This window comes from Alligator mississippiensis, chromosome 4 (genome assembly GCF_030867095.1).
Source record: "Alligator mississippiensis isolate rAllMis1 chromosome 4, rAllMis1, whole genome shotgun sequence".
Taxonomy (NCBI): domain Eukaryota; kingdom Metazoa; phylum Chordata; order Crocodylia; family Alligatoridae; genus Alligator; species Alligator mississippiensis.
In genome coordinates, this window is record NC_081827.1 from 31,942,235 (window position 1) to 31,954,373 (window position 12,139).

Below are 12,139 nucleotides of genomic sequence, written 5' to 3' on the forward strand. Positions count from 1 at the left end.
GCCTTCACAAGAGAAGGCTGAGGGGGGACCTTGTGACCATCTATAAACTCACTAGGGGGGACCAGAAGGGTTTGGGGGAGACCTTGTTTCCCCTAGCGCCCCCTGGGATAACAAGGAATAACGGCCACAAGTTGTTGGAGAGTAGGTTTAGATTAGACTTCCATAAGAACTACTTCACAGTTAGGGTGGCTAGGATCTGGAACCAACTTCCAAGGGAAGTGATGCTGACTCCTACCCTGGGGGTCTTTAAGAAGCGGCTTGATGCCTACCTGGCTGGGGGGGTCGGACTTGAAGATGTACAAGGTCCCTTCCGAACCTACTTCTATTTTTCTATGATTCTATGAACTCATAACAGAAAGGATGGACAAAGCTGAGCTCTTAAATGATTTCTTTGCATCTGTGTTCCTGGTCATGGATACAAACACACCTCCAAATGAGACTTTAGTCTGGCTTGAGAGAGATACCAATCCAGCAGCGGTTAGCGCTGACCTGGTAAAGGGGCACTTGGAGGGGTTGCATGTATTTAAGTTGGCAGGCCCTGATTATCTTCACCCAAGCGTACTAAAGGAATTAGCCAGTGTCATAGTGAAACCATGGGCGCAACAGTCAGGTGGGTGGAAAACTGGCTTATGGGACAAACCCAGAGAGTGGTGGTGGCTGGGTCAGATTTTACCTGAGAGATTTGAGCAGTGGTGTCCCCCAAGATTCTGGCCTTGGACCAGTACTGTCCAATATCTTGACTAGCGATCTGGATGAGGATGTAGAAGGCACTCTGTCCAAACTCACAGATGACACTAAACTATGGGGTATGGTAAACACACTAGGGGGTAGGGAGTAAATTCAGGTGGATTTGAATAGACTGGGGAAGTGGGCAGATCAGAATCAGATGTAATTTAACAAAGATAAGTGCAAAGTGCTGCACCTGGGGAGAAAAAAATTATCAATACACCTATAGACTGGGAAGTACCATTGTATGTAGCACAGAAGTGGAAAGGGATCTTAGTTATAGTCAATGCAAAAATTAACATGAGTTGCCAATGTGATGAGGTAGTAAGTTTTGCATTAGCAGGTGCATCATGAGCAGGTCTAGGGAGGTGATACATCCCCTTTATGCAGCATTGGTTAGGCTGCAGCTGGAGTACTGTATCCAATTTTGGATGCCACACTTCAAGAGGAATGTGGATAACCTGGAAAGAGTTCAGAGGAGGGCTACTTGCATGGTTGAGGGCCTTCAGGTAAGATCCTATGAAGACAGACTGCGGGACCTGAATCTCTCCAGCCTCTGGGAGAGAAGGCTGAGAGGTGATCTTGTGTCTGTCTACAAACTCATCGGGCCGGGGGCGGGGGGGGGGGGGGCAGCAGGGAATAGGGGATACTCTGTTTACCCAAGTACCGCTCGGGGTTACTAGAAACAATGGCCATAAACTGAAGGAGACTAGATCTAGATTGGACATGAGGAAGAAATTCTTTATGGTGAGGGTTGCCAAAATATGGAATGGACTTCCAAGGGAGGTGGTGCTTTCCCCGACCTTGGAGGTGTTCAAGGGGAGATTATACAAGCACCTGGCTGGGGTCACTTGATCCCAGCACTCTTTCCTGCCCAGAGCAGGGGGTCAGACTTGATGATCTAATAGGTCCCTTCTGACCCTAGAAATCTATGAAATCTATGAAAAGAAGGGGAGAGCAAGAACTCTATGTAAGTGTGTCAAACTGAAAAGCAATTTGAGTAAGATTAAATTTCCTACTTTTAAAAACTCAAATACACTTTATTATCAGGCCATATCAGTCATATCTGTCTGATTTTTGGCAATTACCAAGATGTTTTGGCAGAGATGTCCTGTATATACTTCTTAAGCTATTTTTCCTTGTAAATGCATGCTTTTGTCAGTAGGCTTCAAACAGAAAGAATTTTAGGGGAAAATCAAAGTATTTCAACCTTTTAAGCAAAGTAGTAGTAAGTAGTAATAGTAGTGATAATAATAAAAACCAATTTATTTTATGCTGTCTTCCCCAGTCCTGGCAGTTGGACAGAATCAGACTCATTTTTACCTCCTCCAAATACCTTCTTACCTCTTATCTTTTCCTCTCTTGTCAGTTCCTCACTTTCCAGTAACTGTAGCCTGAAATTTTGTTTATTTTTAAACTTTTCCTTACATAGCCACATGCCATTCCATTCTCCCTCTTCAGCTGCTGAAGTGGCCCGGGCTGAGTGGTGCTGGGCCCCAGGTGACAGCTGCAGTGGCCCCAGCTGCCCAACAGTGTGAGGCACCTGCACAATGTGGCAGTGGCAGTGCAGGTGCCAGGCAGCTGGGGCCAGTCCCCACTGTCCTCTGCTGCCCTGTACTGTGTTGGGGGGCTCTGCCATGAGGCTCCAGTGATCCCAATGGAAAGTGCTACTACTGGTGAGTGTAGTTTTTATATTTTATTTTTTATTGCTGGGATGCTGGGGCCAGGTAGGGCAGCGAAGCGGGGCAGGCAGGGAAAGGGGCTGGGAGGGGCAGCATGCTTCAGCACCAGGGCAAGGGCCAACCATAGAGATGCTCTGGCTGGATACCAGGTCATCTCTGTGGAGGACCACCTGAGCCTCCACTTCCTTCAGGCCATGCTCCTGAACTGTGCCCTGCCCCACTTTTTTTCCTTGCGGTATTTTTTGACCTCAGGCTATCCCGGGATCTAATTTTGCCCCACATTGCAAATATGCAGTGTGGGGAACATTTTTTTTATTCCCACACATGTCTCTTGCAGTGTCTCAAAGGCCTTTGAGACACTGCAAGAGGCATATGCGTGCTCGTCTGGATGCACCCCATGAGATTAAATTCTGTTCTTTCTTTTCCCTCCTCATAGCTAAATCTCTTATTTAGGTCCATGCTATATCCCTCTAGACCAGTCCTCCTCTGTAGAATCCCTTAATGTCACACTTTACACATTCCAGTCCATACAAAATGCTACAGCAAAAATAATCTATGCCTGTCATTTTGTTCTCTTCTCTTCAATCCAAATTCTTCCTTCAGCTCATTTTTTACATTTGTACTGAGTTCAAGATTCAAGTGACAGTATTCAAAGTTGTATAAAATCTTGTCTCTCCATCTAATTCTGTGTCTATTCTCTGCTAATCTACCCTTTTCCCTCAATCACATTTCTCCAGTTTCTCATGTGAACAATTCCATAACCCACCTATAAAAACTGGATACCAACACTACTTCTTTCTCCCCAACCCCACCAGTCCTCAACAGTACCTGCCTTTTCTATTTAGACAGTACTCTTTGGGGCATAAACTTTCCCTTATCATGGGTCCATCTGTTATCTCATAGAAAAGGTGTCTTATCATGGTTGGGACTTCTGGACACTACTGTAATACACACAATAAATAATACAGCAAATTATTTTTGGATTTGGCCAAGGATTTTCTTGGAATGGTTTTGCTGCATGAACAGTGCTGACTTCAGTTCCTTAGATGATACAGAAAGGATGGGTCTGAGACCATGTACAAGCGTTACCTTTCTACTGCGAGAATGGCCACTTACTGGTAGAAACTAGTAGCATATAAACATTCACTCAATTTCTCCTGGAAGAAACATGTCCTCTTTGGGGAAAAAAATTGTTCCAGGTTGAGACCTCAAAGATATCCCTTGTGAGGGAGATTCTCTTGAATGAATGAATGCCTGTATGCTACTCCACTCCTCTCCTGGTCTGGTTCTGGTTGGGAGTGCAGCAGTGGGATGACACTTCCCCTGCTTCCCCAGAGTTGGAACTGCAGGAGGCTTTTCCTACTGGTCCACTCCCCACCCAGATTGGTCTGGGAGAGGAATGGAGTAGCTACTGCTGTTACCCTCCTTTTCCCCAGATCTGGGACTCCACAGACTGGGAAATGGACCACTACTACTGGACCGGTTTTGTAGTGGAGTGGAACTTATGCCACTGCTTCCCACCTGCTCCCAGGACAAGGATGTCCCTGGTCTGGAGAAGCACAAGGAGTCTTTCCTACCATTCCACTCCCCATACCCTGAGAACAGGAGGAGTAGAGTAGCTACTTCTCCCCATGCCTTCCCCAGATTGGGATAAACTTAATATGGGAAAGGTATAAGGAACAGGGAAGAGGAACGGTTGTAGGCTGAATGTTTGCCTGGATATAGTGCTTCTTCTCCTGGAAAAATTTCTAGAGGTTGAAATTTCTCAGTGACTGGTCATGGCCTAGATAAACCCTTTTAAAATAGTTCTGCCTTTTTTGCAATATTAAGAATTCCCTTATCTTTGTGTTTAGTGACCAGAAGGAAAAGACCCAAGCTCTTCCTTGCTCAGAGATGCAACAGAGAATGGAAAAAACTTCTTGATGTACTTAATTTCATTGTGTCTTGGTACATGTCCAGCCATGATATCTGAACTTCAAGTGTGAGTCAATTCTAATTCTTCTATTGTGTGTTTGGCAGCAATACACTTGTCAAATATGATGGGTGCCCTAGAAAAAGGAAGAAAGAAAAAGAGAGACTTCTGAATATTTATCTGGAGGTAAGTATTTAAACATTTCAGAAAGGAAGGCAGGGTGAAGATTAATTTTTAGGTAACTCAATCTATTTCTTGTAAGAATTGGGTTTTGGGAATAAAGGCAATTAGCTCAACTGTACTCTACTGTCTATGAGAAAAACACTTCGATTCTTTCAATTTTAATATATTGTAAAGTCTCTTTGGTATAAAAGAGCTAAAAATGGACCCTGTTATCCAATGATGGTTGCTTAACTACTGAGAGTGTCTTGGCATTTTCTCCAGGTTGGGAATCTATTGGGATTAACTGACTCAAACCCTATTATTAAGGTATTAATCATATCAGCCTTTCTGCTATGCCTGTCAACTGTTCAAAATAAGCGTAACATTATTCCTTCTTCACATACAAAGTATCTAGGTTTCCAACTGACATGCAAGAATGAAAAAATATACATCACTCGTCTAGATTTTAACTATAATATGTTTTTAGTCTTGTACATTTTATATAGTATAGAACAGCTTCTCAGCAGGTATAAATCAAAGTAACTCCAATCAAGTCAATAACAAAATCCAGCCCTGCAAATCATGTACAACATAGCTGACAAATATTGAAAGAAGTTGTTAAATCAAAAGCAAACCAAATTTATTTATCTACCACCTCCCTGTCAACAGAAGATGGTAAAATTGTAACTGTGTTCCTTTATATTCATGCATATGTTTTGTTTTGTTTTGTTTAATGTGTTAAATTACATTCTTATTTCATAAAGCATATATATTTATATTTACCACAGTGCACACTTTAGGGAGAGAGGACTCCTGGGAAGGGACAGCATCTATCTCACAAGGAAAGGTAAGTCCCTGTTTGTGGCCAGGATGACTGATCTTCTGGATCTTAAACTAAGACTACTGGGGGACAGGGATACACTAATTCAAACAGGTCCAGGGACCAACATACAAGTAAGCCCTGTAGATAGGGACATTGGGAGAGACACTCTTGTGGAAGCTGAGGGAATAGTTCTCTATCAGTGGGGCAGGAAAATGAGGGTCTCAATAGGAGGACCCAGGAACCTCCATACTAACATCAGGAACATAGGGAACAAGCAGGAGGAGCTAGGTCTCCTACTCTGCAGTGGGCATTTATAATCTAGTAGGGATTACAGAGATCTGGTGGGACTCCTAATATGACTGGAGGACAGCTAGGTAGGGCTACACCCTGCATAGAAGGGGCTGGGAGGGAAAGAAAGGTGGTGGCATTACTTTCTATGTGGAGGACCAGTACACCTCCTTGGAGGCTGATATTGGCTCAAAAATGAACAGCTCAAAACCCTCTGGATTAAGATGTGGGGGGGGGGGAGGGGGGCCATGCTGAGATAGACCTAATTATAGGTGTACACTACAAATCACCAAACCAGAGGGACAAGGTTCCTTGGGTGAATTTGATATCTTTTATTAGACAAACCCAAATAGTTGGAGAATAGTTATTAAGCAAGCTTTTGGGTTCAAAAACCCTTCGAAAGGCTAAGGAAGTTTCAGCAGTTGGTGTGTGCTCTTCCTGGATGGAATGAAAAGTAAAGAAGCCAGGGGCTGGGCTGGGGAGTCAGTTGCCAGGCAGATTATAAAGTATCAAAAATCCAATGTCTATGTTTAGTCCATGATCTCTAGTGTCCAGGAGGTTGATGAAATGGAGCTCATAGGGTCGTCTCTGGGAAGTGTTGTGTAAGTTTCCCTTGAGGATCATGACTGAGAGATTGGAGGGAGAGTGGCCCTCCTGTGAGAAATGTGCCCCCACAGGTAATTGGGTATTTCTGTCTTTGATAGATTTCTGGTGTATGTTCATTCTGGTGCGCAGTTTGTTGTTTGGTCTCTCCTACATATTTTCCATCAGGGCATTTGGTGCATTGGATGAGGTATATTACATTTCTGGAGGTGCAGCTGTAAGATCCTGGGATGCTGATGGCTCTGTTGTGGGGTGTAGTAATAGTGGGGGTGGTGGAGATGTGTTGGCAGGTTTTGCACTTCCTGTCCTGGCATGGTCTGGATCCTTTTGGTGTGTTCTGGGCTTGAGGAAGTTTGCTTCTGGTGATGAGGTTGGTGAGGTTCGGTGCTTGTTTGAAGGCTAGGATAGGTGGCTGTGGGAAGATCTTTTTAAGAATAGGGTCTCTTTCTAGTATGGCTTGCAATTTTTTGAGGATTTTCTGTACAGGTTCGAGGGAGGGGTGATACGTCATAACCAGCGGTGTGCGATTTGTGGGGGGTTTTCTTCTGTACTGCAGCAGTTCTTCACATGGTATCCAGGTGGCTCTTTCAAATGTGCAATCTATCTCTCTGGACGAGTGTCCTTGCTAGGTGAAAGCCTTTTTAAGATTGGTGAAGTGGGAATCCCGGGTGTTCTCTTCAGTACAAATGCAGCGGTATCTGAGGGCTTGGCTGTATATCACAGCTTTTTTGGTGTGTTTAGGGTGATTGCTGGTTCTGTGCAGATATGTATGTTGGTCTGTGGGTTTCTTGCATACTGTGGTCTGTATTTTACCCTTCTGGATACTGATCATCGTGTCTGAAAAGGAGATGCTGGTGCTGGAGTATCCTAAAGAAAGTCAGATGGAGGGATGGTGATTGTTGAATTTCTGATGGAACTCAATCAGAGATTGCAGGTTCCCAGTCCAAATGATGAAGATGTCATCGATGTATCTTAAGTATAGCAAGGGTTTGATGGTGCAGTTCTTGAGGAAGTCTTCTTCCAGGTTGCTCATAAAAAAGTTGACATACTGTGGGGCCATTTTAGTTCCTGTAGCTGTTCCCATCATCTGGAGGAAGTGTTGATTATTAAAAGTGAAATTGTGTGAGGATGAAGTGTATAAGGTCAGTAATATCTTTGGGTCTGTATTCTGAGTTGTAATCTTGTTCCTGTAGATATGTAAGGCAGACTTGGATGCCATCCTGGTGTGGGATGTTGGTATATAGGCTGGTGATGTCCATGGTGGCTAGGAGTGTGTTGCTGGGACAGTGGTCTATGTTTTTAAGTTTCCGTAGAAAGTCTGTAGTGTCTTGTATAAAACTTGCTCTGTGGGTGACAAGCGGTTTTAGGATGGATTCAATGAAACCTGATATTTCCTCAGTTAGAGTCCCATGGTTGGATATGATAGGTCTGCCAGGGTTCTCTTGTTTGTGGATTTTAGGGAGCATGTAAAAAGTCCCCGGGTTAGGTAGCAGGGGGATCAAGATCTGTAGTTTTTCTTGTAGTCTTGATGGAAATGATTTGATGGTATTGTTGAGTTTTTTGGTGAAAAGGGGAGTAGGATCTTCTTGTAGTTCTTTGTAGTAGGGGGTGTCAGAGAGCTGTCGCTTGGCTTTCTTTATGTAATCCTCACGGTTTAGGATGACTATGGCTCCTCCTTTATCTGCTGGTTTTATTACTATTTGGTGGTTAGATCTTAGAGATTCTATGGCCTTTTTCTCTGGTAGAGAGAGGTTGTTGTGGTGGCGTGTGTTGCTGATTATTTCATTGTTCATTCTTTCCCTGAAGCAGTCAATGTAGTGGTCAAGGTTAGGGTTTCGTCCACTGCAAGGTGTCCAATCTGATGTTTTTTGAGGCTTTTTGGCATTGATCCTTTCCTGAATGTTGTCAGAGGATGAGTTGTTGTTCGGAGTGGGTTCAGTTTGGTCGTGGAAATATTCTTTGAGGTGCAGGTGTCGGAAGAATTCTTCTAGTTCTCCACATTGAAGTATTTTATTAGGGTATTTTTCTGGACAGAAATTTAGGCCTTTAGAAAGGACATTTTTTTTCAGTTTTGGTAAGCGTGTGGGTGGAGAGATTGATAATATTTGCGGGTTGGTTGTTGCTTTCAGTTTCATCGAGTCTGAGGTTGGAATGTTGTAAGGTGTTGGTGTTGTTCCTCTGGTGGTTGTTTTGTGGCTGGGGAGCTTGTTCTTGGAGTAATTTTAGATTCATAGATTCATAGATGTTAGGGTCGGAAGGGACCTCAATAGATCATCGAGTCCGACCCCCTGCATAGGCAGGAAAGAGTGCTGGGTCTAGATGACCCCAGCTAGATACTCATCTAACCTCCTCTTGAAGACCCCCAGGGTAGGGGAGAGCACCACCTCCCTTGGGAGCCCGTTGCAGACCTTGGCCACTCTAACTGTGAAGAAGTTCTTCCTAATGTCCAATCTAAATCTGCTCTCTGCTAGCTTGTGGCCATTATTTCTTGTAACCCCCAGGGGCGCCTTGGTGAATAAAACCTCACCAATTCCCTTCTGTGCCATTGGCTTTTCTGATGGCTTCATCACATTGCCGACTCATGTTCATCTTGGAGTCCACTAGGACTCCAAGATCCCTTTCCACTTCCGTGCCACCCAGCAGGTCATTCTCTAGGCTGTAGGTGTGCTGGACATTTTTCCTCCCTAGGTGCAGCACTTTGCATTTCTCCTTGTTGAATTGCATTCTCTTGTTTTCTGCCCACTTGTCCAACCTGTGCAGGTCTGCTTGCAGCTGTTCCCTGCCCTCTGGCGTGTCCACTTCTCCTCATAGCTTTGAGTCATCTGCAAACTTGGACAGAGTACATTTCACTCCCTCGTCCAAGTCGCTGATGAAGACATTAAAGAGTATCGGTCCAAGGACCAAGCCCTGCGGGACCCCACTGCCCACTGCTCACACCCACACAAATTTGTTCCATTTCTTCTTTTTATGTAGGATGAATGCTGTAGAAAGTTTTTCGTAGTCTCTTTGTATCCACTGTATGTTGTCAGGGAACATGCATGGATTTCTGTCTTTTAAGTTGTTAGACATTGGATTTTTGATACATTATAATCTGCCTGGCAACTGACTCCCCAGCCCAGCCCCTGGCTTCTTTACTTTTCATTCCATCCAGAAAGAGCACACACCAACTGCTGAAATTTCCTTAGCCTGACAAAGGGTTTTTGAACCTGAAAGCTTGCTTAATAACTATTCTCCAACTATTTTGGTTGGTCTAATAAAAGATATCAAATTCACCCAAGGAACCTTGTCTGCTTATGTCCTTAGACCAACACGGCTACAACCTAAACCCCTGCAAACCAGGGGGAGGAATTTGATCAGGAATTCACCCAAGAGCTGACTGAGGCCACATGTGCACGTGATATGGTTGTCATGGGTAATTTTAATTTTCCAGACATCTCCTGGGAGGAACACTTGGCCAAGTTGGATTGATCCTGATGCTTCCTGACCTGTGGTGATGAGCTATTCCTGACTCAGGAGGTGCATTGGCCAACCAGAGGTGATGCTGTGCTACACTTGGTCCTGGCCAAAGGAGATGACCTGGTGACTGACCCATCTATATTTAAATATAGAGGGAAATCTGGGCAACAGTGACCATGAAATCATCATGTTCACTGTCTGACACAAGGAAGACAAGTCTGATAGCAGGATTGAAGTGTTGGACTTCAAAAATGCAAAATTCAACAAACTTAGGTCACCAATAGGGTAAGTGCTGCAGGATCAGGGACTGAAGGCAAAAGATGTGCATGACGAGTGGTTGTTCCTTAAAGACACAATCCTTGAAGCACAAAGGAAGTCCATTCCCATGTGGAGAAAAGGTAACAGAAGGGGCAGTAAGCCCTCTTGGCTAAACTGGGAAATTGCGGTCCTCTTACAAAAGAAGAAAGAGACATAAACAATGGAAGCTTGGGGCAGGTGAGAAACAATGGGGCGGGCTCCAAGGAGGACGATTCCATGATGATCCTCATTTGCAGGGAACAGATAAGAAAGGCTTAAGCAGTGACCTAACTTAGATTAGCAATGGGAATCAAGGAAAACTAGAAATCCTTCTTAGGTACATAGGGAACAGGAGGGAAACAAATGGGAGTGTGGGACCATTGCTCAACAACTCAGGAGAGCTGGTTACCAGCACCCAGGAGAAATCTGAAGTCCTGAATGACGACTTTGCCTCAGTCCTTCACTGGATCAAGGGGAAAACAATGCCAGGTAGAGTATAAGATGTGCATGGTAGGAATAATCACCTTCCTACTATTGCCATAGAATTGGAATATGATGAATTTAAGCAAATAGATATATGCAAGTTAGTGGGATGAGATGATCTTCATCCGAGAGTACTGAAGGAGCTGGCCAAAGTCATTGTGGAGCCCCTGGCAAAACTCTTCCACAACTCGTAGCACTCTTGAGAAGTCCCTGAGGACTGGAAGAGGGCCAATGTTGTGCCTATCCACAAGAAAGGCAGGAGGGAGGACCCGGGTAACTAAAGGCCAATTAGCTTAACTTCCATCCTAGGGAAAATCCTAGAAGAGTTAATCAAGGAGTCTATGTGCAATAAGCTTGCAGAAGGTAAGATTCTGAATGACAGCCAGCATGGCTTCATTTCAGGCAGGTTTTGCCTTATCAACCTCATCTCCTTCTATGACCAGGGAACTCACCACCTGGACACAAGAGAATAAGTTGATATTGTATACCTAGACTTCCAAAAGGCCTTTGATCTACTATTCCACGATGTCCTCATGAGAAAATTGGAGGATTGTGGGCTTAATTCTGAGACAGTCAGGTGGGTGAGAAATTGGCTGCAGGATAGGACCCAGAGAGTTGTAGTGAATGGATCTGTGTCATCCTAGCAAGAAGTGGGCAGTGGTGTCCTGCAAGGGTCAGTGCTTGGTCCAGTACTTTTCAACATCTTTATTAATTATTTGTATGTGGGGGTGAAGAGCTCACTGGCCAATTTCACAGATGACAAGTTATGGGGAAGCATGGTCATGCTTGAAGATAGGCTATAGATGCAGGTAGATCTAGACAGGCTAGCAAGTTGGGCAGATTAGAACCTGATGAAGTTCAATGTCGAGAAATGTAAAGTGCTCCACCTTGGCACAAGCAATCCCCAACACACCTATGGGTGTGGCAGCACCAAACTGACTAGCACTGCAAATGAAAGGGACCTTGGGGTAATAATAGACCACAGTATGAATATAAGCTGGCAGTGTGATGCTGTAGCCAGTAGGGCAAATAATACTCTGGCATATATCAATTGATGCATCTCCAGCAAAACCAAGGAGGTGATTCTTTTGCTGTACTCAGCACTGGTGAGACCGCAGCTGGAGTAATGCATCCAGTTCTGGGCACCACAGTTTAACAAGGACATGGACAAGCCAGAGACAGCCCAAAGAAAAAGCACCAGTATGATCAGAGTCTTACATGGCAAACTATATGAGGAAAGGGTGAGGGATATGGAACTCTTCAGCCTGATAAAAGAGGCTGAGGGGGGACCTGGTAGCAGCTTACTACTACACTAGGGGAATATGTCAAGGGATTGATGAGCAACTGATCACCAGGGTACCCAAGGGAAAAAAAACTAGAAGTAATGGCCACAAATTCATGGAAGACTGATTCAGACTCAACATTAGGAAAGACTTCTTCACAATCAGTGTGTCCAAACTGTGAAATAAGCTTCCTCCAGAGGTGGCACAATCACCTTGGAAATCATAGAATCATAGAAGTAGGGTTGGAAGGGACCTTGTAGATCTTCAAGTCCGACCCCCTGTCTGGGCCGGAGTAAAACTGGGCTCAAATGACCCCAGCCAGGTAGGCATCGAGCTACTTCTTAAAGACCCCCAGGGTAGGAGCCAGCATCACTTCCCTTGGAAGTTGGTTCCAGATCCTAGCCACCCTAACTGTGAAATAGTT

The 12,139-nt window shown here is 44.5% G+C and overlaps 1 long non-coding RNA gene across 2 annotated transcripts; it reads left to right on the forward strand.

The window, feature by feature from the left end:
- The first annotated feature begins 42 nt into the window (after positions 1-42).
- Positions 43-11,863, forward strand: LOC132249978 (uncharacterized). 2 transcript variants are annotated; one of them, XR_009461533.1, is made up of 4 exons: positions 43-2,402; positions 4,428-4,506; positions 5,271-5,329; positions 9,627-11,863. It is a non-coding gene; the product is annotated as an uncharacterized LOC132249978 (long non-coding RNA). The 2 variants fall into 2 exon arrangements; XR_009461532.1 differs by lacking the exon at positions 43-2,402 and having other exon boundaries at positions 2,426-4,506.
- Positions 11,864-12,139: the final 276 nt, after the last annotated feature.